Source organism: Epinephelus fuscoguttatus, linkage group LG17, assembly GCF_011397635.1.
Source record: "Epinephelus fuscoguttatus linkage group LG17, E.fuscoguttatus.final_Chr_v1".
NCBI lineage: Eukaryota > Metazoa > Chordata > Actinopteri > Perciformes > Serranidae > Epinephelus > Epinephelus fuscoguttatus.
Window position 1 is genome coordinate 38672486 of NC_064768.1, and position 27650 is coordinate 38700135.

Sequence of the window (27650 nt, forward strand, 5' to 3'; positions counted from 1 at the left end):
GAAGTCTGCACCTGGTTTATCGTCCACAGAACGAGGCTGCACGCCCACATTTTCACAACAAAATAGAACAGGCTGCAGTGAGAGTCTCTCTCCATGGGATATTTCAAAATAGCAGCTTTGTGCATTTAGTCCTTCTCAGGCAAGCTCAGGGGTTTAGTGTTGCTGTAGCCCACAGGAAGTGAGGATTAGAATATATGACCTTCACATAATCCGCTCCAAATGAATCTATATTTTTAAAGTCATTACTAAAAGTGTGTGTCATATAAAAACTGAAATTTAAGGTGTGCTGATGGATTCACGTCATCAACTCATGCATTGAGTAACATTACAAGTTAACGTTCCACCTTAAAAGCTGCCAGCAGTCGGCCCAGTGAATGAAATTATTTTTTCTCAGACTCCAGCCCCTCATGACCTACAAAAGGATAAGCAGTTACAGAAAATAGATGCCCTGAAAATAATTAAAAGGAATAAAAGATGTTAGAGTATAGACTGCAGTGTTTGCACAACTAAACAGAACATAAATAGCATAATTTCAGTTTTAAATCAGTTTAACCATTTTTTTTATTTGGAAGTTTTTTTATTCTAGATAAAAAATACCCCCCCCCCACCCACCCACCCACCCCACTTGCAAAAAAACAAGTACATAAATGAATAAGTCGTTAAAAACCCACAGCCTTGATGTTAATACAGTCCATTCAAAACATACCAAACAATCCCTGAATAATAAAACTGATATTGTCAGTAGCCATTCGTCTTTCATGTGCAGTAGAAAACAAAAGTGTTTTTGTTCAGTGGATTAATGCTGTAAATATTTTGCCTGGTTACAACATTGATTGTTGTAAATGTGTTAGTTCCACTCCACTACATCAGATTATATTTATGTTAATAGGTCTACCATGGGAGGACAGCTTATGCAAATGCAGATGTTTTGTGTTTAAAACGCAGCACACTTTGGATACAATAAATAACTCTGGTGCATTGGTAGCGCTGCTGCTGGGGGTCTATTCATCTGGAGTTTGCATGTTCTCTCTGCGTGGGTTTCCTCCCACAGACCAGAGACACGCAGGTCAGGTGGAAATTCAGAAGCTAAATTAAAGGAAATGATCACATTTATTAAGAAAAGAGATCTGACCCTAGCCCATACATGTGCTCCTGTTGTAATTAGTGGAACCTTTAATACTAACCTTCACTTCCTCTTCCTCAACCCACCATCGTCTCATCTGCTTTGTAATAAAAATAAGGATAATGCTGTTATCAAGTAGGTAGGACTGTAATAAAATGAAGCCAGCTGTATTATCAAATACATGACAAAGGCCTACTGTAGTGAAGGTAATTCATGTGATGGACATTTCACCTGAATTCATCATAAATCAATGATAAGATGATGCTTTGTGTTATATTTAAGATGATTATTAAAACCTGCAACTTTAGCTCCAATAAACTCACTGCAGGCCCCACACAAAACAACTACAGTAACAAAGTTAGCATCAAGCTCATGAGCATAGTGGATATTATCAAGTGTAATGGGTAACCTCAGTGTTCTTTAACCTGGACCCTACTTTCCCATGTGTTCATACCTGGTGACGTGTGTTTCTGTCAGCGAGAGTCTCTCCGACTGCCTTACGACCTGTGTGTGCACACCACAACATTTCTCCACCAAGCCCTTGCCGACAGAGCCCCAGATAACGCGGTGACGTCACCAAACATGGAGACGACACATCGTAAAGGCATGGATATTCTCTATTATCCTGGGTTCAAACACAACGTGCTCCCCGAGATCCTGTGGACGCTGCCATTGTTGTTGTTGCTTGTCGGCTTGTCAGTGTTGCCAGATCTTGGGAGAGAAACAAGAAACCAGGGCTATGGAAACAAGCCCAAAAGAAGTGACTGTCATGCGTTTAATAACTTATTAGATGGATATATATATAGAGGAAGGTGAGGTTTAGAGAGCAAGCCCAAATAAGCAACTCCACTTGCCCAAAGCCCAAGCCCAAAGTCGCAGCTAATAAGCAGACCTGGCAACCCTGCGGCTTGTCCTCTTCACATTTCTCCCGTCCTCCTGCGTGCTGACGTGGGACGTATCCCGCCTCTCACTGGCTGATGCTCTTTGTCAGTCGTGTCACACTTCTCCAGTTTTCTAGCATGCCAGATATCCAGTCCCAGTCACAGACGAGGGGGCGACTTGCTCGTAGGCTTGTTCACACATGAGGACTCGTCATGGCAGACTATCTGCCGACTCACCTCCGACCCAAGGTGGCTCTCAAGATCCTCTGCGACGTCAAAATCGCGGTGAAAATCATGTAATGTGAACTGGGCTTAGGTGACCAATCTGAACAACCGTTTAAAAATTGGTCCAGTACTGAGCAGGAACAAAACAGGCTGCAATATAATCCCCTGAAAACTGAGCACTGTCAATTACGTCCATTAAAAGTTTTGCCATCGACAGGCTCAGATTGTTATGACAACATTATGGACAGGATCCCTACAGAGGTTGATCTCTTTGTTAAAGAGCAAGATCTCTTTTGTTTAAACAAAAACAGACCTGAAGTCGCTGAAGTCGTCAAACCCACCAGACTCCCCACAGAGGAAACTCATTTCGGCCGCTTGTATCCACAATCTCATTCTTTCAGTCACTACCCAGAGCTCAGGACCATAGGTGAGGGTTGGGGCGTAGATGGAGCAGTAAATCAAAAGTTTCGCCTTCACCACAAGAGTACGGCACAGCATCAGCATCACTGCAGATGCCGCAACGGCCAATCCATCTCCCGCTCCATTCTACCCTCACTCCTGAACAAGACCCCGAGACACTTGAACTCCTTCGCTTGAGCAGTAACTCTCTTCCTGCTACAGTACTTTACATTTTGCGTTGCATTCGTCTCAGATTTATTTCTGAAGATATGAAATCAAACCCCACATTACTGTTTCATCTGAATCTTCTCTCAGGCCACAGGATTCACTGTAAAATGAAATTAACAGGAAGTATCCTTTAATTCCCCGCACTCCGGTTGGTAGGAGTCGTCACGTCCTTCCTCAGGCCCCATGATGAATGTACTTGATCTTTCTCACTGGTGGTTGTGTCGTGTGAGCGTCTGGCCTCCACTCCTCTGCATCCTCGAGAAACCTGCTGCTCGGCAAAGCAGATGGATGGACTCAGCACACAGTCGTGGCTTCAGGTGTGAGCTGCCAACAAATCAGCAGCATTTGACCCATTTAGCAGCAGCACTTCAGAGACTTCCTCTCTGGCCTCTCTCCATCTTCTAACAGGACTCAACTCTTGTGCAGCTGTTGTTGTGCTCACTTCATAGGTGTTTCATTTAAATCAGAAATGGATATTTAAACATAGAATATGCAGCAACTTTTAATCTGGCGTGAAAAATGCTGACCCTGATTTATTTCACAGATTAGCATTAATAGGAGTAAACCAACACAGTGAGACAGCAGAGACGTTTTCTTTTTAAACTTTCATTTCTATACAAGGGGAAAAATAATCAATATAATAATTATTTTATGGCATCAGAGCATAAACTGGCCATAATGTATTTTATTATGTAGAACTTTGCTGGGGCTGTTTATAAGTAGCTCTGAAATGTCCTTCAACTCACTTTAAAACTCTGTTTATTTCATAAAGCATTTAGTGGAGAACCATAAATTATGACTGGAGAACAGACATTTCATGAGACTTTCTAATCACGATATACGTTTTATTTATAATGTTCCGCCAAATTCCACTTAGCTCACTAACTGCAAATATACGCTGGAGAAATTCATCTACGCTGTGCGCATGTAAATGTGACCTGGGGCCTCTTTACAGAAACTTCCTGAGTCTGAAATCCAATCTCATCTCAGTTTAGAAAGACATTTAGGAGTTTTTGTTTAACAGAAACTGACTACATTTAGAAAAAGGTCCTTTCTTATCTTAGGATCTTAGGGTAGGTGTTAAACTATTACAGAAGCATCCTTATGCTGGGTTCAGACTACACAATATGTTTGTCCATCCCAACAGTCACTGTCAGATTAGGCAGTTATAAGGTCATAAAATCTTGCCATGACTTGGCCGAGCGACGTGAAAGACCACACGTTGGTCCATGACCTGTCATCACTGGTCGTCTTTCATAACGTGCATGATGTCATCGGAAAGTGTTTTTGTCTAATTATTATGAACTAGTCCATACCCATTGGTAGCTTTGTCACCTTCTACCTATGCCAATCCTCAATGCCTATGTGCAGTTTCACATAGATTGACCACGTCAGTGAGTAGAAAAATGTGGGACAGACAGAATGACTGACTGACAGAATGACACACTGACAGTTTCCGTGATTATGTACAGCATACCATACCATGACTTAGTCATACCAAACATTAGAAAACAACACCAACATTGGTCCACAGGGGGAGCCACAGCGATCGGTCACATTTTAGCCATTTTGAAGCATTTTCCTGTTGTTATAGCGCCACCCAGTTGCCAATTAGAGTTAAATTTCTCCAGTCACCTTGAGGCGTCCTGTTCTACATATCTACCAAGTTTAGTAAAAATCCATATGGCGGTTAGGCCTAGATAAGAAATGAGCTCTCTAGCGCCCCCATTTTGTTTGATGGGCTCAATAATGGAGGGGTCCCCTCAGATTATGTGTGGTCATATGCCTACAAAGTTGCGTGGTGATGGGTGAAACCCTTGAGATGTTATACACCTTTATGTGATGAGCCACGCCCTCCGCAATATTCATTGCCTTATAGAAGCTCAGTTTTAGTAAGTTTTCCAACTTTTGCCAAGAGGGAACTTTAGATATTGGTCCCTAGATTATGTTCACCCAGTTTCATGCAGATCGCTCAAACTTCCTAGGAAGAGATCCATTTGAAGTGTTTTTCAAAACATTCAAAATGGCGGAAAATCTATATAAGCGGAAGTTATGGGTTCTTGAGGCAAATGTGTTCCTCATGAGGAGAGGCATCTCTGTGCAAAGTTTCATGTCTCTACGACATACGGGGCATGAGATATGCCCATTCAAAGTTTGACATTTCAGTGGGTTGCTATAGCGCCCCCCTTTGGCCAACTGATGTAATATTGCTTCATTGGCATCCTCCCATGACCCTCTACCATTGTACCAAATTTCACATGGATTGACCAAGTCAGTGAGGAGTCAAACTGTTTTTGTAGAAACATAAAAAGCACCATCAGATGACCAAAGCTTCATTTGAGGTACCCCATGAAAAACCGTGCAAGTCACTGAATTCTCCACAAGTTCCTGCAAATGTTTCACAATAAAAGCATACTCAGCAGCTCACTGAAGTGCCTCTGCTATTTTGCTGTTTCACCCCAACATTTTCCTTTTTTTTTTAACTCTGTCATGGTCGTCTCTCAAGGGAAGGCTGGGGTGTTGTCGCCATAACTCCTCCTCTATTCCACAGTTGCACCCCACAGCAGTGCCTACAACAGGCATGTCCAAAGTCTGGCCCACAGACCAATTTTATTTGGCCCTCGGCTTGACCTTAAAAATATACCATACCGTGTTTTTGCAATATGTTGGACTCCGCGCTGCCATAATACAGGGGACTGACGCTCAATACTGGGGATGGGAATCACAAGAAGCCCCACGATACGACAATATAAAGATTCTTCAGTCTGAAAACAATATTACTGAGATTTTAAACATTGCTATATGAGTATTGCGATACAATATATTGATATATCACCTGTTTTTAACTACAAGTGATCTTCTCAAATGAAAACTTTGTCAGAATCAGCCTTAACTAATAAGATGAGAACATTTCAGTCTGTTCGTCCATCTTCAATCATTTGGTGCTACTCATTTCGCTATGAAGAAACAAGCCAGAGAGCTGATTTAATTTCACTGGTGGTGAACATTGTCAGTTGAGTAACTTGTGTCAGGGTTTTTACAAACACCAAATGCTGGATGAAATCTGTAAGAGTAGAGCTGTGTCATTCAGTGTTTTACTGATGGCTCATGGCCTTCTGAAACATGTTAGTGTTAGAGATGTCCTTCTGACGAATAGGGCTCATAACACAACGACACAATGTCATTACCAAACCTTATCCCAGTTAGAACCTGAAGGCAGCTTGAGTCTGGGTAACAGAAGTGTAACTCTCGCCTACAGTGGTATCGTATTGTAAAGATTAAACACTGCAGTCTCGTACTCTTTTGGAACAAAGACTCCCCACCCACTGGATTTTTGAGAATCCAAACTCCACCGCCTCTAACTACTGTCTCTGTCAGCTGCTCAGTGCCATCAGAGTGACTGACACCTCAACGCATCTTTGCTACGACTGTCATATGCCTCACTCTCAGACTGAGTTATGATAGAGTGCCAGTCTTAATACATTGAATTGGAAGGTATAATCTAATAAGCATTTCCGTTGAACCCTATAGCTTCCTGATGGGCTAATTTGCCAGTTGTTGTTTGCAGGCCTCCATATGTCAAAGCAATTAAAGGTGTTGGAAGCTATCAGGGTCTGTGTCAAAGGCATGTGTGGGAGGATATAAGTGATGTTGCTGTCATGCTGGTCACAGACCTAACTGTATCTTTCCTCTGTGTATTTGTTTCTTACAGACAACAGTGTGCCGACAACATCCAGTAACAAGCGCTCTGCCACCACAGTGCTGTATGGCATCTCTTTAGAGAATACAGGAGCTGTCAGGTATGTTTGGAGAAACCTGTTGTACATGGTTTTGCTGTGTTTGTTTCTCTGAAGGCCTGCATTTTGTTTGGGGCCATGTTGTCAAGGACAGGATGACAACGATTCAGTTTGTGTTAGTAATCTGTAACAGCTCTGTTGTTGAGCTGACCCTCACCTTTGACCTCCTTGTACAGGCGGAACAATGATGTTTAAACTTTGGACATCAGTTCATTGAATAAATACTCTGCCAACTTCTACATATCTCACATCTAAAAGGGTTTGTATGTGACATTCAGAGACTTGATAAAGCAGCAATCCACTGTTTGCTGTATGAAGATATAGTGGAGTAATGGTATCCTGAGCAAAGAATGAAATCATGTTGTAATACGAGCTTCTCTGTGGTTTGTTGTGCTAAGCCACTCTCGTCTCGGTTAGCCCATGTGTGTATCCCATTAGCTAGCTAACTGTCGGTGCTTTGCATTGCACTCATACAATGGTTACTGCTGGTATCAGGTCAGCATTGATTTCCCCCCCGGTTAACACTGGTTGCTCAGTCAGCACTGTTGCCGTTGTTTGGCGCTGTTTATGGAGTTAGCACCGTTAGCTGCTAGCTGCCAGCTGCCAGTTCAGCTACCTTTGTGTTGAGAGCCCTGTCTACACAACTCATGTGCTCTGAATTTCACATAGAGCCCCTACTTGCTGTAAGTGATGGGTCTCTTAAAATGTCAATAAAAAGCAAACTACATTTTGCCATATTTCTTCACTCACAATCTGGTCTAGTTATGATGGGTGGAGACTCCAGAAAGTCACTGTTCCAAACCAAGAAGTAGTCTACGGCACATAACCACCCATAAACACAACTTGTCATCATTAAACTTTGTATATTGTCTGGATAAAATAAATGAGATATAATGTGTTAATTGATGATATCTAAAAGTGCAGGTAGGTACAATTAATTACTCTTGGATGGACCCAGGCTTCCTGTTTCTTCTGATTTCCAGTCTTAATGCTAAGCTAAGCTAAGCTAACCAGCTGTTGCTGTGGCTGCATATTTAGGCCCAATCCCAATACCCCCCCTTGCCCACTACCCCTTGGCCCTCGAAATGAAGCAACAAGGGGTAGGGGTTGAAATCTTTCCCTAGGAAGTGGGACACCCCTCACTACATCACCACATCGGTTACGTTCATGCATACGTAACTATTTTAAACAGGAAGCTGCGAGCATCTACATTTTCAACCAGCATCTACAATGGAGTCTCATTCATCCTACTGATCGCGTTTGCTGTATTCATCATGCTTCGTCTGATGAACAACAGACGACAGGGGACTTCTGCTAGCTAGCTAGCTAGCTAACATTACGAGGCAGCATAGTTATACTACCTGACGTGTTATCGTAATGTGACAGGTCTAACAATTTTGCAGAACAGGACAGATGACAGATAGTGTGAGCTAGCTATCTAGCTAACAAGCAACCTGACGATGGTAACGTTAGCTATGTATGAACTTTTCCCCCGTCTCTTGCTCGGTGGTAGCCATGGCGATGTTTACCCCTCGCTGGCAAGTCAGCATCTGAAATCCCTCGCTCTGAAAGGCTAGTTTCATACCCACTACCCCTTGTTATGCCCCCTACCCCAACACGCAAAAAGGAACTGGGACACCACTACCTCTCACGGGAACGCGCAAATGTAGGGCTAGGGCCAAGGAGTAGGGCTAAGGGTGGGTATTGGGACTGGGCCTTAGTCTACAGACATGAAAGTGGTATCAGTCTTTTTATTGAACACTTCGCAGTCCGTAACAAAGCAAGTAAGTGTTTTTCCTCTAACTATTGTTTAAACTAGAACCATGGTATTTTTACCTGGACCCTATTTTTCCATGTTTTTGTGACTCGTGTGAACAACAAATTTGGAAATTTGTTCAGTGTTGTGAGAGACGACTGGAGCCGGCAGCAGTGATACAGGCTACGGTGTAACCACTCAGGGTAGGTGTGCCCCGTCACTTTACATCAGGCCTCCAGGAAGTGTGCTGAGCTTTGAAGCCAACTCTCACAGTGGCCAAACAGTGTAATGGCACCATCATGTGATGCCCTGTGGCCCGAAAATACTTTTTCCCATTGACTTGCATGGCAAAAGAGACATCTGTCAATCAAATATTAAACTGTTTTAATGTCACAAACCCCACAATATGAATCATTTCACCATCAAAATTTGATCCATTTGGTCCAATAACATTCAGGAAGTTGAAAAGAACCACTTGATTAAATAATTTTCTCCCCAGTCAAGTTAGTGAGGTGCTAAACCGGAAGTAGCTGGTGCAATAGGAGAAAGTCTCTAGTGTGTGTGTTCTATGGGTCACACAATGTGGAAGCTGTGCGGATCAACCACGTCATTTTAGACTTGGCAGCTGAACCATTTTGGCTTCATGCCTCACTGAGTAACTTTTACAGGAGATAAACAGGGCCCTGCGTCCAATGCTGTATCAAGGTCCTTTTGTATATTACGTCCATTAAAAGTGCTTTCTTTTTGCCACTTACAATTCAGTCCAATTCACAAATGTATTCACAAAAACAGATGAAGAAAAAGTACATGCACAGTTCATAAGAAATAATGGAGATGTGAAAAGGAACACCCTGATGAACTATCGAAAGCTTGAGAATAGGGGCCCAGACATCCCACTAACAGGCTTAGATTGCTAATGATACGTATGTACATGGGTGCAGATCTGATGACAAGTTTGGGGGGGACACAATCAGTTGTGATTTTTTTTTAATTGCACGCGTGCAAATCATGCCCACAGAGCGCTTGAGATTGCCAGCATATTTCACGATTTCATAGAGGCTCATCACCATCACCAAGTCATTCAAAAAGCACTACAAAGAGAATCATATGCTTACCTTTACTGTTTATTTCTCTTAAACAGCCAGTAGTACATGGAGCCAACCATCACCCTCCTTTTCACTGCTTCGCTGTTAGTTAATGCTACTTCTGGTTTCAGGGTCTCAGGCATGTTATGTCCACTCACGTTCTCATCTCTTGCCTCTCACGGATTCCCATTTCTCCTCATCAGCTTCCCTTTCTCCCAGTATATAGGACTACTGTATACATTTGTTCAATTTCAATCTTTTAAGCTATTTAGAATTGGGGGGGACAATTTGTGTTTTTCAGAATTTGGGGGGGACATGTCCCCCCCGTCCCCCTCGGGATCTGCACCCATGCGTATGTAATGATAAATAAAGTTGTCTTTCAACATTAGGGAAAGGACCCTACAGAAAAATAAAACACTCTTCTGTACCTTTCAGTTGTTTTGTTCAGTGTTGTGTTCATGAGTTACGGAGAAGTCTCATTCTGAAATCCCACAAGAGGTGTCTTGTTGCAGGAAGAAAACGGTGGAAATGTAACTGGGCGCTGAAGAGAGGAGTGTTGAGATAGTCTTTTGGAGTACAGGAAGCTTATATCTATGCTGTATCTAAAAGATTTTCACAAGTTGGCAACAATGTGAAAAGGACTGTGAGATTTCAGAGAGAGACTTGTTGAAAGCGAGACTTGGACACAAAGCAGAGCGGATCGAGCAAAAGGTATGGAAAGGTTTGGGTTCTTTTGGTAATTCTGTAAGTCATTATCTTTGGCAAAAACACGCACTTTTAACGGATGTAAATTGTAAATTTTACAATGTAAAATCCAAGTTGAAAAATACCAGAGTTCCCCTTAAATCAGTAAAAAAACATATTTACTGATGTCTAATAAAATTATTTATCATCAAGACTTTTAATTATATTAAAAACCTAACAACGTGAAATGTTATACACCATATACACTGGTTATTTGCAGAGCAATGAGCAGGAGGGGGTTAATTGTCTTTTCAAGGGCACACAGCAGTAGCGTAGCACCCACAGCAGTGACATCTGCGACCTGATCACAATCTGCTTCTCCTAGCGGTCTTGAAACCTCTACAGGGTGCAGCGCGAGGCAGGTTGTAGGTCCCCTTCACCCTTTTCAATTTACTGCTTTTGTCAGCCGTCCAAATGCCAGTCGAGGCCTGCTCTCCCTGAGCTGCCACTCCAAGAAATCAAACCTGTGACCTTGCCCTAACTGGGCTGCAGGTCTGAGGGCGTCTGCGTGTTCATGCACTTTTGCACAAACCTTATTCAAAGTTAGCACACAGCTTAACGTCAGCAGGAGGAAACATTTGGAGCGTGAATGTCTGAGAATAAGCATATCCTGGAAAGATCTTGTGTCTGGTGTTTGGGATTCAGTGCGTGCACTTTAATATCCCCATGTCATTCAGGTTTAGCTATATCTGCTATTTGGGGATTAACACCTCCTGACAACGGCAAACATTGTGTTTCCTCATCTTTAGCAGATCACACAGGGAATACCAATAAGCTTTGTTCCAATATCTGGAGGATGGGTTCTGTGAGGAGATGATGTGATGTCCCGCTGGCTTATGCGCCCATATCTGGTTACACTTGTTCCCGTCACCTCTCAGAGTTGCTGTGAGGAAACAGAGAGTTGTAAAAGAAACTTAATTTTTATCATTTTCATCTGAGGACCTTTGATGACATGACAAAGGCGGTAAAAAGAAAGCTATTTAATATGTGTTTCCACCACTCTACATCAGTGTTTGAAGGGTGTGTGTGCTGAGAGTGATATCTGCCATGAGTCAGTAGCTCGAGGGTGTTTTTAATAGCAGTGAATGTTACTTTTGTGCTGCCTCTGTGACTCAAAAGGACAGATCGCTTTGTTGGCCTCTGGATGGTTCTGATAGACGAATGAAATCGTGTTTTCTCTCCGTCTGTCTCCGCAGCGCTAAATATTGGCGTTTGTCGGGGAATATTAGAGTGTCTGAACACACAGGGTCACAGATGACAAAGACGGTGCCCCCGTTCTCTTCCCTCAGTTCTGGTTGCCAAAAGAGGCTCTGCACAATGTGTCTGTACAAACTGTCTGCTCTATTCTGTTCACAGGTGAGAGCTCAGATAAAATAAATGCAAAGGGTCAGAGAAAATCACCTTCGAATCTGAAGTAGTCTGACTGTGCTTGTGTGTGATCTTTTTTCTCTCCCATGCTCAGAGAGGAAAAAAATGCTGTCTGGCTCTTCAGAATCAGGTGTCCTCATTTCTACCAGGAAATCATTAACAATTATCACTTTAATTTAGAGTCAAGCTTTAGATTAGGAGAAGCCAAGAGGCACCGGGACGTCCATCCACACAATGCAGATTGAGAGCCACTGTATCTCTATTATGTTCCCTTTTAGCTGGGTCAAATAAATCCATTAAGTTACAAGTAATGCTTGGTCTCCCCTCTTTGTCGCTTGGCTGTGACAGCTCTAGGGCTCAACTGCTAACATTTGAGCAGTACCACCAGACATCGTCCAAAATAAATATGTGACAAGATCAGCACATAAACTGTGCAATCATGCAGTTTAAAAAAAAGTCTTGTTATTTCACATTACATTTTTTGTAGTCTGACATTGCTTCACCAGCAAACAAATATTGCTTCTTATTTTATTAGCAAAGACACTTGACCCATAGCAAACGTAGTTCCTGTTTAGTAGAGTTACTTTAACAAAATACTGTATTATCTGCTGATTAACGCCGTACCTCTTTAGCATTAACTGCTGCTGGTATCTTGTTTTGTATCCCGACAGTCCCTGAATATAGACTACTAGTCCATACCCATTGAGTACAGCATACCATACCATGACTTAGTCATACCAAAAATTAGAAGAAAACACCAACATTGGTCATTTTTCTGTTGTTATAGCGCCACCCAGTTGCCAATTAGAGTTAAATTTCTCCAGTCACCTTGAGGCGTCCTGTTCTACATATCTACCAAGTTTAGTAAAAATCCATATGGCGGTTAGGCCTAGATAAGAAATGAGCTCTCTAGCGCCCCCATTTTGTTTGATGGGCTCAATAATGGAGGGGTCCCCTCAGATTATGTGTGGTCATATGCCTACAAAGTTGCGTGGTGATGGGTGAAACCCTTGAGATGTTCTACACCTTTATGTGATGAGCCACGCCCTCCGCAATATTCATTGCCTTATAGAAGCTCAGTTTTAGGAAGTTTTCCAACTTTTGCCAAGAGGGAACTTTAGATATTGGTCCCTAGATTATGTTCACCCAGTTTCATGCAGATCGCTCAAACTTCCTAGGAAGAGATCCATTTGAAGTGTTTTTCAAAAAATTCAAAATGGCGGAAAATCTATATAAGCGGAAGTTATGGGTTCTTGAGGCAAATGTGTTCCTCATGAGGAGAGGCATCTCTGTGCAAAGTTTCATGTCTCTACCACATACGGGGCATGAGATATGCCCATTCAAAGTTTGACATTTCACTCGGTTGCTATAGCGCCCCCCTTTGGCCAGTTGATGTAATATTGCTTCATTGGCATCCTCCCATGACCCTCTACCACTGTGCCAAATTTCACATGGATTGACCAAGTCAGTGAGGAGAAAAACATGGAACAGACACACACACACAGTTTTCGTCATTATATAGTAAGATACATATTATCAGTGCCACAGTCTGTTGGGGACATGTGGATGATTTCACTGTTAAGAGGCAGCACTTGGCAACCTTCAAGGCTGAAAAATGAAATCAGTGTGTAAGTGCTTAAAACTGCAGTTCCTCTAACAGCCACTTGAGGCTGGCTCCAAGAGGGAGTCAGACCCCCATGTTACAATGCCCTACTTTACAGCAGAAATAAACATGTTTACAGCTGGGTACAAACAACACGTTTATGACAACTGTAAGGGCGATGAATTTTTTTATGACTCACCCATTTACTTTAAGGCTTAAAGTTACACATGATTAAGGGCGTGACCTCGAAATGCCAAACTTGGTGACGCCAATGGTGCATATTATCATTATTTTATACAGTTTATGTGGGGCAGCCCTGTCTCATTAAAATATGTGAAATGAAGACAAATTCATGTCAACACATTCTGTGGTGGTGGGCATAATTTTTTTTAAATGCAATGCAAAGTCAGTGAGGATCTTTTGTCATGGTATAAGTTTGAGCAAGAAATGGACCTGCACTTATAAAGCACCTTTCTAGTCATCTGACCACTCAAAGCAATACTACACTATGAGTCACATTAACACACACATTCACACACTGGTGGCCGAGGCTACCATACAAGTAGCCACCTGCTACTCAGTTTTTAACACCCTCACACACCGATGGAACAGCCAGCGGGATCAATTTGGGGTTCAGTATCTTGCAATGTTGTAGTATTGGAGATCGATCTTGGTCTTGAGGACCACTTTTTGAGGGTCTTGGTATTGTCGGGACTCGACCACATTTTTCTCTGCCTTGTCTTAGTCTCAGACAAAGAGGACTCACTCAAAAGCGGTTTCTGTTTCGAATTTGTGCCCAATGAATGACGTTACGTCCTTAACGTACAGTTATGTGATTAAAGTAAAGCTACAGAGTTTAGGTTTAGGCAATAAAAGTTACTATGCTTTGTTTCAGGAGAAGAAAAGAAAAGAAACATGGTGAAGACGTACCTTAAAATTACACAGTTCACACCGTTCCCATCAGGTGAGTCTAACGGAAAGTTCCTGGCAAAAGTCTGTTTTTTTGTGACCATTCACAACTCCTGCTGGACTGCTTCCTTGTTTACTCCTGTCAGCAGTCACATGATCGCAGCCTTACAACGTGGGATACATATGAATTTTGGTGCATTGCTCTATAGGGTTAGGGTCATTTCACGTATTTCTGTGAGACTGTGTTGTCAGAGAGTAACACTTGTGAATGGACGGATGAGGAGTTTTCTGTTTCTTGCTTAACAAAACTTGGCAGCGCAGAATAAACAAAGACAAAGCCCAGTGCTGAGTGATATGCTGTTTGTCCTTGAGCCGAAGCTGCATCTTAATTCTTATTCAACTGTTCGAGTCGGCATATGATTGTGGCTCACTGGGTGAAACTTTGTTGGAAAGGTCAGGACCAGTTTGAAATTGCGGTCCATGACTACGAACTGCATCCAGCATGCAGTTTGACACATAACAAACAACTCCAGTGGTGCCCTTGATGGTGCCCAAGGAATCAATGAATAGACCTTGGCTCCATTCATTCTACCGTGGCTTTTGGCACTCAGCCCGCAGTATCTGGTTTCCCTCCAACTCCCTGTGCCTGAATGTTTCTCTATTAGCTGGACTTTATCTGAGTTTCACGCCTCAGAGTTCACTTTTTTTTATCAGCCTCCGTGTGACTCAAAGGCAGCGTTCAAAAGCATCCAAATGTTAAACGCTGATATTTTCTCTGCTTTTCTCTTTAGTATAGGATGTGCCATATTGGGAAATGCATGCAGAAGATCAAACACTTGACATCTCTTCGCTATCTGCTTGAATAGAGGAGTTCATCAAAGGGCGCAAACAAGATTGTGGAAAGTTTTTTTCTTTTTAATGTTCTCTGTGTGGGTGTGAGATGAATTCTGTATGTGAGAGCAGGGCAGGCTTTTATTTGTGAGGAGGAAAGAAAACTCAGTGTTGGTCAGTCATCTGCACTGTGGGCTGCAATAGAGGGGAGAGCTCTCCAACTTAACCATAGGGCTGCCTAATGCTGCGAGATTACCCCATATTATCTCCTCGGAGGGAAAAAAAACCTAAAGTAGACCTAAAGAGAGTGCGCACACACACACACACACACACACACACACACACACACACAAACACATTGCAGTTGCCAGAGCTGCATCTCTACATATGGGAGACAATAATAAAACATGGCTCTGTAGGAAGGCATCACAGGAGATGATCACTGATGCACATGAACGTGACGTGACATGCATTTCGATCAAACACGCGTGCTACATGCAGCGGGAACGCTCGAGCGTGCACGCACACACACACACGCAGTCCGCAGCTGCTAATGAGAAGCCAAAGGGGGCTCTCGCTCAGCAGCCAATTATCCCGTCCCTTCGGAGGAATATTCCACCCATGTGTGTGCCTGTGCGTGTGTGCAGATGTTTCGAGCCACTGCCACTCTGTTTTTTCTCTTTGCCAATACGACAACAGTCTTATTTACATAATCTTTCAGCTCTAATTATGTCCATACATGCCGCTTAGGAAATGTTTCCGGCTCTTGTGCGAGTGTTGAACCTCACTTACCGGAGCGTATCAGATGCTGTGTTACGAGCAAAGTAAAAATATATATATTAAATGTCTAAAACGCCTGTAAGCTACGAAGATGGCTCTTTATTTCAGGCCTGCTCCCTTGCTTTGCGTCAGCGCCGTCATTGTTATGTATTTCTCACAGTGCATCTGTCTATTTGATGACCACAACTGGGGTTGATCATAAATTATGAACAGGCGCGTAAATGCGCAAAATAATTCAAAAGAGAGCCTGTCAGCGCTACAAAAGCCTCCGTATTTCAGTCATGGTCTTGTGTTTTGCATCAGCTGTTTGTCACTATTGTATCATACTTTAGTGATGTGTTGACTCGATACAGAAGCAGTGGATATAATCCTATTCAGACAGGTGTTTGTGTGTGTGTGTGTGTGTGTGTGTGTGTGTGTGCTGTTTCCCCCCAGTTCTCCAAACCTCTTATAGAATAATCGCTCTACAATAAGGATCATTCTTTCTTCCCCTCTGTTGCATTTCTCATCCACTTAAGCTCATTTAAGCAAAGTGTTCCATGGTGAGAGCCGTCAATTTGACAGGTCTGAATGGGAATCTGCGGCTGTCAGTGAGTGTGTGTGTGTGTGTGTGTGTGAGAGTTGTGGTGTAAAGGCTGTGTGATAAGTGTAATTGTGTCACTCTGAGCATGGCTGCCTGGCAAGGGGGGGTGAGGTACTTCACATTAATGCTCCCCTCCTCTCTAAATTGCTTCCAGCTGAATCATTAGCATATTCAGAGGCCAATTTAGGCCTGGCACAGAGACACTTCAACAATGTGACGGTACTGTAATGTTTCCACTGTGTGTGTGTGTGTGTGTGTGTGAGCTTAAACATGTGCTTCTAACATGAATGTGTGTCTTTCGCACGTGTGTGTTTTCTGTTCTGTGTTTGGTGCCCTCTGGGCTCCATGAGCTTGTCAATCGGAGTTAAAGGACTCCAGAAGAACAGATGATTCTCCAGGGTGTACAGTGACCCTTTGAGCTGAAATGCAAAGTGTGTTAGGGAGAGCCTTCACAAGCTATCAGTCAACATGTGTGTGTCCGTGTTTGTGTGTGCATTATAAACATGCGCTCCGGCCCCAAAAAATGTGTGTGTGCTGTTGTGTCAGAGGCATGCATGTGTGTAAAAGTGTGTGTTAAGTCATTGGTATTCCATCGCCGCGAGCAATCCCTGGCTAAACACATCCCATCATGTTTGTGTTAGGAGACCAGATTCATTCCCTCCAGGCTCGCCGCATGCTGATGCTCCTTTCAGCCAGCTTGGATGGATTACAGCATCCACTTCATGCTCTCAACCTGCGCTGGCGTTCGTGGCTCGTGGTGTTTTTGGAGGTTTGTTTGGATGCAGCACCCCAGAATGGCTTCGCTATCTGCCATGTATGTGCTTCAGTGGTTTCAGGGAAGAATGGCTTCACTGGCCTGAGAGCAGGATGTGATACAATACATCAGCCAGCACTGATTCAGGTGGAGTTACAGCTACTCCAAAATACTGGTGCGAAGTGTGATGGTTTAAAAGCCAAGTAAATAACACAACTCGTGATTCAAGTACACAAACAAGTAAACAAAAAAGGCAGCACTGAGAGGAGCAGCTGTATTCAACAGATTCTACACTGCATTTTACAAAACGCACGGTTCAGAATACACATGTGGGAACCAGACAGGTTACAGAACGTGAGGTTGGACAGTCTATCAGTCAGGGACTTGATGGAGGCCACAGGACGTCCTCTTTTGTCGTAAATAGTCACTTAGTGTGACTGCATGTAGGAAAAGTCTTGTTCTCTGGGTGTATAGGTTCTTTAAGGTCTTTGTTGCATCTTCTTGGTCCATGTGAGAGGATGTCATGATATCCTCTTTGAAGATAATTTTCTCATAGTCTTCCTTTGTGAATTTAAGAGTGTTGCTGTGTGGTGTCATAGTGTGGTCTGCAAGGGAGTCTTCAAAGAGGAGTGCGGTGCCAAAAAATGTCAGGAACAGGCAGAGTGGAGGGCACATACCCAAAAAAAATTTACCGGTGCTGGATCAAAAGATTGAACTGAAGCAAGAACCAGACAGGAGATCCGTGAGATTGGGCCAATCAGAGCAGAGCTGAATGACGCTCTCTGACTCTCTAACACTTACACATACTTTGTCTTTTTACTTTTAGTATGTACTGCAGCTGCCCTTCAAAAGTACGCACTGTTGCATGCAGTGTGCACACAATCAGGACATACTACTGTCTCATAACATTACGCCCTGAGCTTTGACCCTCTTGCTTTCATTTCTGTTACCTTGGAGATATAATAAAAACGCCACTTAGCAAGTTCGCCAGAGCCAGAGATCAACCCGGAGAGATCTGCTGTTGTTACTGTACAATGTGTGCATTGCACGGATTGTAGATTCTAACATGTTCTATTTGTGACAGTGAATTTACATCTGCTGTCAATCAGCTGTCATGTGTTGGCAGCTCAGTCACATGAGGTATCGTCCACTGTGCAGAGGATTGTGGGTCAGATTAGCCAGAAAAGCATTCTGGCTTACATACTGTAAAATCTGACCAGATGTAGTAGAACATCCTGGTATTTTTGGCATACCGTATTTCACATACCATGTGTTGGGACACACTAAATCTTCCTCTAGCGTACTATATAGTGTGGTCGTATGGGGATTGGAACACACAGCATGTCTCCATGATACTATACAAGGATATACTGAATACAGCACGTATCGCAAATCATCAAAAAAAAAAAAAAAAACATAAAAAAAAAAACCAAATCATAAAAACCTACCATATAGAAATACGGACAGGAAAAGTCGAAAACATTTGAAAAATACAGAACAGTAATAAGTAACTCTCCCAAAAGGAGATACTAGCAAGTTCAGTCTGGCAACAAATAAAATAGTGCAAGGTGGGGAGGGGGCTGTGCATCAATAGAAACTAACCTTTTGGAGAGACAATAAAATTCATTGTCATCCTCCTTCTGTCTGAATCGTGCTTTACTTCGATTTTTTGATCCAGCACCTGTGGAAGTTTTTTGGATGTGTGTGACCTCCACTGTGCTTGTTCCAGAATACACATTTGGCACATCTTTACACTGATTTACAGCATGAAACATGGAAAAGCTCAAAGGGAAACTACAGATTATTAAAACTCTGGTTTGTTTTTCTGCTGCAGCCAAAATGATAATAGTATTGTATTTGTTTTTAGTTGGATGGCAGCAAAGCCTGCACTATAAATGCAAGTTTGTCTGTGAGTGAGTGAGTGATGACATGAGTGGCGTTTGCTCTTTTTAATTTGACAAACACATTTTAACACTCCTATGTAGCCTACAGCCCTGATGTCATAGTGACATCGGCCCTAAAAGGGTCTACAGCGCCATCTCTGCGTAAAAACGGCTTGTGAGTCAAATCCACCCCTCGCTCCTCCACAGCTGCACCGTCTCATCTAAATATGGTCACTTATGGTTCCAAAAATCCAAGATGGTAACAGCCAAAGTGCCGAACTCAAGGCTTCTGCTTGGGACGAGCTCTCAAAGATGTGAAGACTGCTAGCCAAAAAGGAAAGTTCTCCCTTCACTCCTGCATAGACGTACGGTAAAATGTATCTGGCATATTGATAGTTAACATTTTTTTTGCCTGAGAACAAATTCTAAAGAGGAGCAGTTTCTTGTGTTATTTCTAAAATAAAATCATCAATAAATAATATAGGAGCATGGTGTACTTTTTCGGTGAGCAGCAAAAAAAATGTTCATTTATGAATTTCCCTCCTGGTGTTTTGAATTCCTCCATTTTCTCTTACTGATGAACACTTTCTGCAGACACTGGCAGAATCTGGAAGGACATGATGACCTTTACACTGGACTTTTTGGGTGAAAGCTATAAGAAAAAAAATCCTCTGAGTTCTATAACCTGAATATACTGCAGGGACCAGTTGTGTGACTCGTAAATAATTCGCCTGTGCTTTGCACTCGGATGAGGTTTATTTTATAGGGATGCTGTAAAGCGCTACAGTAGTGCGGTGTCTGCAACAAGAAAAGCAGGTCATATTCCTGGTAAAATATTCAGGCTGTTGGTGATGCATTCACTCTATCTTGTGTCAGAATGGGGAGAAGAAGCTGTCATGCTGATCGCCTTAAACAGTCTTCCTTTGGCCACTGTCATGTCTCATTGCATACTGAAATGCTGCTGCTGTTTGTGTGTATGTGTGTGTGTATGTGTGCGTGACAGTGTGCAGTTTTGTAAAAATAGATGAGAGGTCGAGCATCCCTCAAATGCTTAGTTGACCTTGTTACGCTCTCTCTCTGACTCCATCTCTGTCCTTTTGTCTCTCTTTGTTCCATCACGCTGATGCAAAGTGGAAATGACAGTTTTCACTGGGTGTTTTTCCTCTAATGGACGCTGTTCTCCGAGTGTCCGTCCCCCAGAAGGTCTGCACAGATTTACACTGGTAATAGCCTTCTGCTCTGCAATCTCTGCTTAATATTTGTCTCCTGCTTTAATCTGAGTCTGAGCGTCTTTCATCTGGCCCTTGACTCCGGCTATGTAGTTTCTTACAAAGTGCAGCCGTTTGCTCCTTTGTTTAGTTTGCTGTGCACACAGCGAGGGAGGTTGGGATTTCTGTTTAACAAGTGTTTATTTGTACTCACCGAGGAGTCCAGCTAGGAAAACAGAAGGCGGTGCACGGGTCCCCAGGGAGAAGCCGAGCTTGCCAGATACAAGAATCACAAATCAGTGATGGAGAGGGAAAATGTTGATGCCATAGATCTTTTCAGACCGTTGCTGCGGGCCAGCAGAGGTCTGGAGTTTGCTTCCTCCCAGAGAATAAACAATGTGCTTTTAAATCTTCCTCATGAAAATAAGGTAATGCGTTGGCTGTCCACCCAAGAGGTCCCGATTTTCTGTCTGTGCAATGTAAAGGAATCAAACTTTACTTTGTATGGTAGCCACATAGACTCTGCTGTGTTCTTCCTGACGTGGTTCTGTTGTGCACCATTGTAGCATCACTTATTCAGTCTATCCAGCATCACAGATACGAGATAAGATTCAACTTGAAGGAATAATTTGACATTTGGGAATTCTGCTTATTTGCTCTCTTGCTGAGAGTTAGACGAGAAGGTCTTCACCATTCTCATGCCTCTACATCAAGTATGAGGCTGGAGCCAGCTTTGAAAAAACTTTTTTTTTTCCCCAGCTATGTATGGTAACTACTGGTGCTTCTTAAAGTCAAGGAAGAATCCTTAAACAGCTGAATTTCAAGGTCCTTAGGCTGTAACATCAAATCCTGCCTAAGGACTCGCAATATTAAGGATCCTTCGCATTCTACCGAGGACCGAGTCCTTCTGTCAGAGAATTTTCAAGGATGCATGTGTGTATTTGTTTTATTTGTTTTATTGTTTTTAAATTGTTTTAAAAACAATAAACAATTATTTTAGCATTTATTTCCTGTTAATTGTTTTATGTCCCTGTGTTGCTTTGTCTATTTATGTACAGCACTATGTTTCAGCGGTGGCTGTTTTAAAGGGCTATATAAATAAAGTTGAGCTGAGTTGAGTATTGTCAGCAGGCATAAAGTACCCACAATTCTTAGGCACAACTTGTCTGAACTGAAGGGGAGCCCTCTTCAGTGATGCACACCTGGGCCCTTGCTAGCCTGTTCCAATGTGTGTTCACCAAGAGCTAGGAAGGAGTCTTGCCTTGCCTCTGTGAGACTTAAGGTGAGGACGGGTCCGTGTCATTGGTTCGACATGCCATTAGTCCGACTGTCCGCGGTGCTGAACGGCTCGCGGCGGGCGTATGGTGCGCCGCGCCAGGCTTGAGGCAGAGCAGGCTTGAGGCTTATGTGTTTGTCACTTTCTTCTTCATTTTAACCCACACCATGATCTTTTCCTGACCCTAACCAAGTGGTTTTTGTGCCTAAACCTAACCAGACCTTAACCACAGGGCATCATGATGATTTCGGAATGGACTTCGGAACAATGAGTTTAATATGGTCGGAACAATGGGATGTCGAATTAATGGGCAGTTCCCGGTGCGGACACACCAAACCGACATCAAAGAACTAGTGGTGACGAAAGCCAACTGTTGTGTCGTCTACGTCGCCTCACGTTGCCCTGTGTCAGTTGCATTTGAACACACTACACGGACTACATCTGACGGCCAAGTAGCACGTACGTTCTGCACCTGCGTGAGAGAGTGGAGTGAGAGAGTGGTACATCCTGTCAGCCGAGGGGTTTCCTATCTGTGCAGCCGAGCACCGCAGCACCTCCACGGACTATTACATCCAGACGGTCCCGGTGTTTCTGTTGCACTCTGGAAAACAGGGATAAATAATCACACAAGTGATGCAGTGTTTCCTCAACCAGAGCTTTAGTGAAGTGAGGCAAACATTGCGCGCGATATCCCTTGTATGAGGGCACAGACAAAAATAATCGATCCCCGATTCTGACAGATCTAGACCTCCTTAGTGGAAGACAGAGATTATTATAGCTTAGTTTTTACTGTAACAAATAAAACAAACAATGAAATGAATAAGAGATCATGTAATATTTTAACCCCTTCTTAAACATCTGATGAGTTTACAGTTTTAAACCGTTTTTTAACTCTTCACATTTACGGTTTTTTAACTCATATTTATAGTGACTTTATAGTCTTTTTAATCACATCTCAGCCCTTCTTTTTTATGAATTGTTTCTTTTACCTATATGAGCTTTTTAACTTCAACAGGATTTTAACTTATTGCAGATTAATATATTACCTTTTTTAAACTATTACATTTCCTCCTCAGGCTCCACTTCACTCAGCTGCCCGATAAACCCGCTGCTTCTTCCCACTTTAACCTGAATAACAAACCAGGGCTCGGTGCTCCGGCTGGATCCAAACGGAGAGCCGGGGCTAGCTCAGAGACTAGCGGAGGCTAACTGGCTGTGCTTCCCTCCGGTCATGCTGCGGCTAACGCTCCGCTAGCTGCTCCCAGCTAGCTCCGGTTTGTTATTCAGGTTAAAGTGTGAAGAAGCAGCAGGTCTGTGGGGCAGCTGAGTGAAGTGGAGCCTGAGGAGGAAGCACCGGTTAGCCCCGGTTTCACTACAGGCAGATTCACTCGCTACAGGGGCGAGGAAATAAAACCTGAACAGCCAATCAGAGTGATCTCTCTCACCGACAAGCTCCTCCGCTGATTCAACATGTTCAATCGGCCGAAAAGTCGCCGACGCCGAAGTGCCGATGGTGTGGGACACACCGCAAAAACTAGGGCGACAGACGCTCACCGACAGCCCGACTTTGGTCGACGGCCGACTGTCGGCTTGGTGTGTCAGGGCCTTAAGGACTGGTCCTTCCAAGAAAGCATCCTTGACTTTGAGAGGCAGCATACGTCCTGGCTAATGGACGTGGTACTTTCTGAATTCTTGTTGTCAAGCTGAGATTGCCAAACATCTTCCCACACAGTCAGGTTAGCTGTTTCCCTTGATTCCAGCTGTTATGCTAAGCTAAGCTAATTACCTCCTGCCTCTACTATAGCTCCATGCTGAAGTACAGACCTAAGAGTGCTTTCTGTCTCTCTGTCTAACTCTTGGCAAGAAAAGGAAGAAGCTAATTTCTGAAATGTTAAACTATTTCTTTAAAACTGGAGATCTTTGGTTTTGTTTCTTTCAGCTCACCAAATTAGTAACAGAACATCCCTGAACATATTGAACTGTGGTACATCTGTCTGAAAGGAAACTTCTTCCAAGAGACTGAAAATGCAAAAGTACTGTTATTTTGTTTGTTTGAAAGTTTTTTGATTGCCTGAATTTGTGACTTAATTTAATTTAATTTGTGAATCAAAAAGTTATTGGAGCAAAATCTGAGAGAGGAACGAACTGTCTACTCACCTGAGGTCACATGCACTCAGCACAAATGGAAAAAGTCGACAACCTTGGTATCACCATTGACCATGACCAACACTTCCAGCCCGTTCTCATTCTGAAGTCATCAAATACCACAGCAGTCAGACACTGATGCCAAAAGCCACCTCTGCACTGCACCTCAGTATGATACACCGCTGAGCGGCATCGGTTTAAAATGCTGCCAGTGATGAATATAATATGTAATGTAAGTAAAATAAGGAGCTTTAGGGTCTCCATCTGCTGCTGCGCCGTCACAATAAGAGTATGCGTGTATAATATGGTGTTGATTCCACTACAGAAGAGACTTGATGATCACTAAAATTAGGTGGGAAAAGGTGGATATATCGATGTCAGTATCGGTTATCCGTCAAATGAGTTGTTACATATCGGCACATTGGATACCGGCGAAAAGTCTAATATCGTGACTCTCTAGTTTCCTGCATAAAAAACACCTCAAACCTATACAAACAAGAAAACACGGTGCACATCAGGATCTAATCCAAGCAGCTATAACAGCTTGGTGTACAGTACCTCCACTATACACTGACATGTTCTGACATTATTGGATGGCACGGAAACAACAGGTAGAGTTTCACTGTTACTTGAAGCCTATGGGAGCGTCACTGCTGCTCAGTCAGTGGACAGCAAAAATTAATTCCTTAAATACACAGTGGACATTATGGATTACTTCATGTGACATGTCGTCAGCGTCAGAGGGGATCAGTGAGTCCACCTGTGAGGAAACTTCGTGAGGCAGATTCTCAGACTATCACTTGGCTTCCAGGAGCAGCGCTGCTAGACTGAGCCACCGGGAGCCAACTGGTAGTATCAGTACTCCAGTTTCCCGGATAGTTGCCAGAAAGTGAGTCACTGTGTTGTGGGGAGTTTCACTGTGGACTGTTTGTGTTGGACTCTGTTACTGACGCCAGCACAGGGAGAGTGCAGATGTGTGTGAGTATGGGGCTCCAAACTTTTCTCAGAGGTACACACTGAGAGGAAATATTTCCAACTGAGAAAAGACAGCACTGTGTTTCTATGTACACACAAACATTACGTAAGAGTACATTATTTGCTGTGGGTAAACATGCTTAAAACAGCTTGCATAGCTGGTAATGACAACTGCATAATAAAAAGAACATTATTTTGTGGGACAGGCTCTCTGAGTGCGACAATACCAGTTCCTCTTTTAGTATAAGCAGCACTCTGGTCTCTTATTTCATTAAGTGAACTCATAGACTTTATAACACAATAACATCACCCACTGGATTGTGGACTTGTACGTAGCCTTGAGTTTGGCATTTTTTCCGTCGCAATCATCCATAAGCAGTGTAACTAATTACTAATAAATTTCAGCAATAGTATTACAGTTACAACATTACTTTTGTTATCACATCGCTACTGACTTGAAATACAACATCACATCAGCACATCAGCGAACTTATTTTCGTAAACGTAGCACTTGGCAGGCACGTCACAAAGCAGCAAGCTAGTTTCGAAGATGAAAACACACCTTACTGGCTGCAAGTATTCCATGTTGAGAGGAAGGATGACAGCAATACTTTTGTCGCAGGCAACTCTTCACTGTGACAAACACGTCCTCACACCTCCAGTTTTAAACATCAACGACAGACAGCACAACAATGGAGGGCTCCAGGAAATACAGCCCACCAAAGACGAGCCCTCCTCAGGCTAAGATAATGGCTGTAGCCATACACTGGCAACATGGATCGAAACGCTCGATGTCAAATGTTACATCTGCCACGACGTGCAGGGGAGATTCTGACAGCATATGGGAGGCATTTCATTAAATGTACAACTACTACAGCTGTGTACAAATGTCTGTCTGAGGCGCTTCTCGTGTCAGTGGACACAATGAATAAACTACTGTAGTGCAAAATAAAAGTCACGTACTGCTGCTGGAAAAAAACAGGATGAGGTGGCAGCCTACATGGAGTTCAAGACACCCAAGGAGGATCCTTTGGAGGTTTGATGGTGGTGGAAGGAGCATGCTAAAATGTTTCCTAACCTGACAGTAGTCGGGTTTCCATCCACCTATTTTTATTCACATTTTCAACAATTGCAAAAAAAACTTCAATGGAAACGCCAGAAATTTGAAAAAGGGCCGAAATATCGCAAAAAAGTTTTTACGCTTGGAGGGGGTGGAAAAGTCAGTGTATCGATGTTAGGAAAATGCGACTTTTGGCAATGGAAACAGATTTAGTGAATAAACAATGACATAGGCTCCCGAATCCTACCGAGTGTAGGCTATTTCACAGCTTACCTGAATAGACTGGATGTGTTGAATACCGCTGCATCATGTGTGCTGCCTGGTGTACCAACACAGACATCACGGCATTATGTAGGCCACGCTGACAATGCTGATATGAGTGTGATGAGAGCTCTCGCAATAGCCAAGAAGTTCCCAAGGAATCTCTCTATCTCGTCATAGTCATGGATGTGCCGGCAATTGTTTACATCAGTTGTGGACATGAGACACTCTCAATGACGTCATCTCACGGCGCCCTCTTCTTCTACGGGTGTTCTTTTGCATTTTTATTTTTCATGAGAAGCGCCACCTTCTGCTCAACCTGTTGACTCCCAATACTCGCAAAACAATAAAGAATGGAAACATGCATAAATTTGCATTTTCTTTTGGGCGTTTTCACAAAATTCGCTTAAAATTTGCGACACATTTGGATGGAAACCCAGCTAGTGATTGAATGTTTTCACCATCCAGTCAAAGAGACGTCCAATTCAAGAACGGAGAACCATCTTAATGTGAGGGACTGGAGCCTGGGGGGGTTTGATCACAGGTGCAGCTTTGGTTTAAACATAATGATGGGTAATGGGTCGGTTCTGGTGCTGAGCTTTATGGGTATGGGCGGCTGCAGGTTTTCAGAAATGGACCCATGCAGGACTCTGCCCAGAGCTCTCCACCTGTCTGCCAAAAATATGATAATATTTCTTCAGGGAGTGAAGTGAGTTCCAGTGTGGGCTCCATGCTTACTGCGACAGCTTGTCAGACCATCACAAAGGGACGGAGCTCAGCAAAGGGTCATTTAGAGAAAAGGTTTCCTTATATTTAGTAACGCAGCTCCAAGGACACTTCAGTTGCTGGATCAAGGCAAAATCAGCAGTGGCTTCATGAACAGCAGGGGAAGTCATTTCTATAGCCTCAATTACCTTAATCAGAGTTGATTTACGGCCTTTAGCAGAGAGGCTGTTTCCTTTTCTCACAGGTTGATATAATTTATTCAAGTACATGCTGCTCAATAACAGGAAATGAGGTTTTTGACTCACCTGATATAAAAAGACCACAAACAGAACACGATAATTAATGAAATCATCAGCCTCCATCAGGGTTCAGTTTACATTTGAACAATAAGCTCCGTCAAATCACTCATATTTGTCCTGACACGGTGTGACTGCAGGCATTGTATTACTTGATCTCTTTTGTATTTAGTGTAGTTTCCACGACAAAACCCCGCCCACACCCTCCATCCCACGCTGTTCTTTCTTCCTGTCATGCAGACTTTGTTGCTAGATGAACATGGACGCCACCACTAATAAAACTTTTTGTATTTTTTTCCGTCTTGAATCTTTTTCTTCTGTGCAGCAGTGCGACTTCGTGTACGTCGGCCTGTTCTTTGTTCCCCCACACTGACTGTCACTGATTATATCTACCTGCTTCTGTGGCTTTCTCGTGCTTTGATGGCAACAGTTTCCCACCTCCTCCTCCTCCTCCTCCTCCTGCTCCTTCATTCGTTCCTAACTCACCAGTGAATACACACGGACACATACTTGCATGTGCACACCTCTGGCCATGTGCACGCACACATGCACAGCTCTTTTCCTGGCACTCAGTTGATGCAAGGTGTAAAACAAGAGATAATGGCAGCATTTCATAAATAATGCAAAAGAAAAGCCGAGTGGCTCTGTGTGTGTGTGTGTGTGTGTGTGTGTGTGTGTGTGTGTGTGTGTGTGTGTGGTATGTGTTCGGTGTGAGTCCATATCATGAGAGTGAGACTGCCCTGTCAGCACTAAC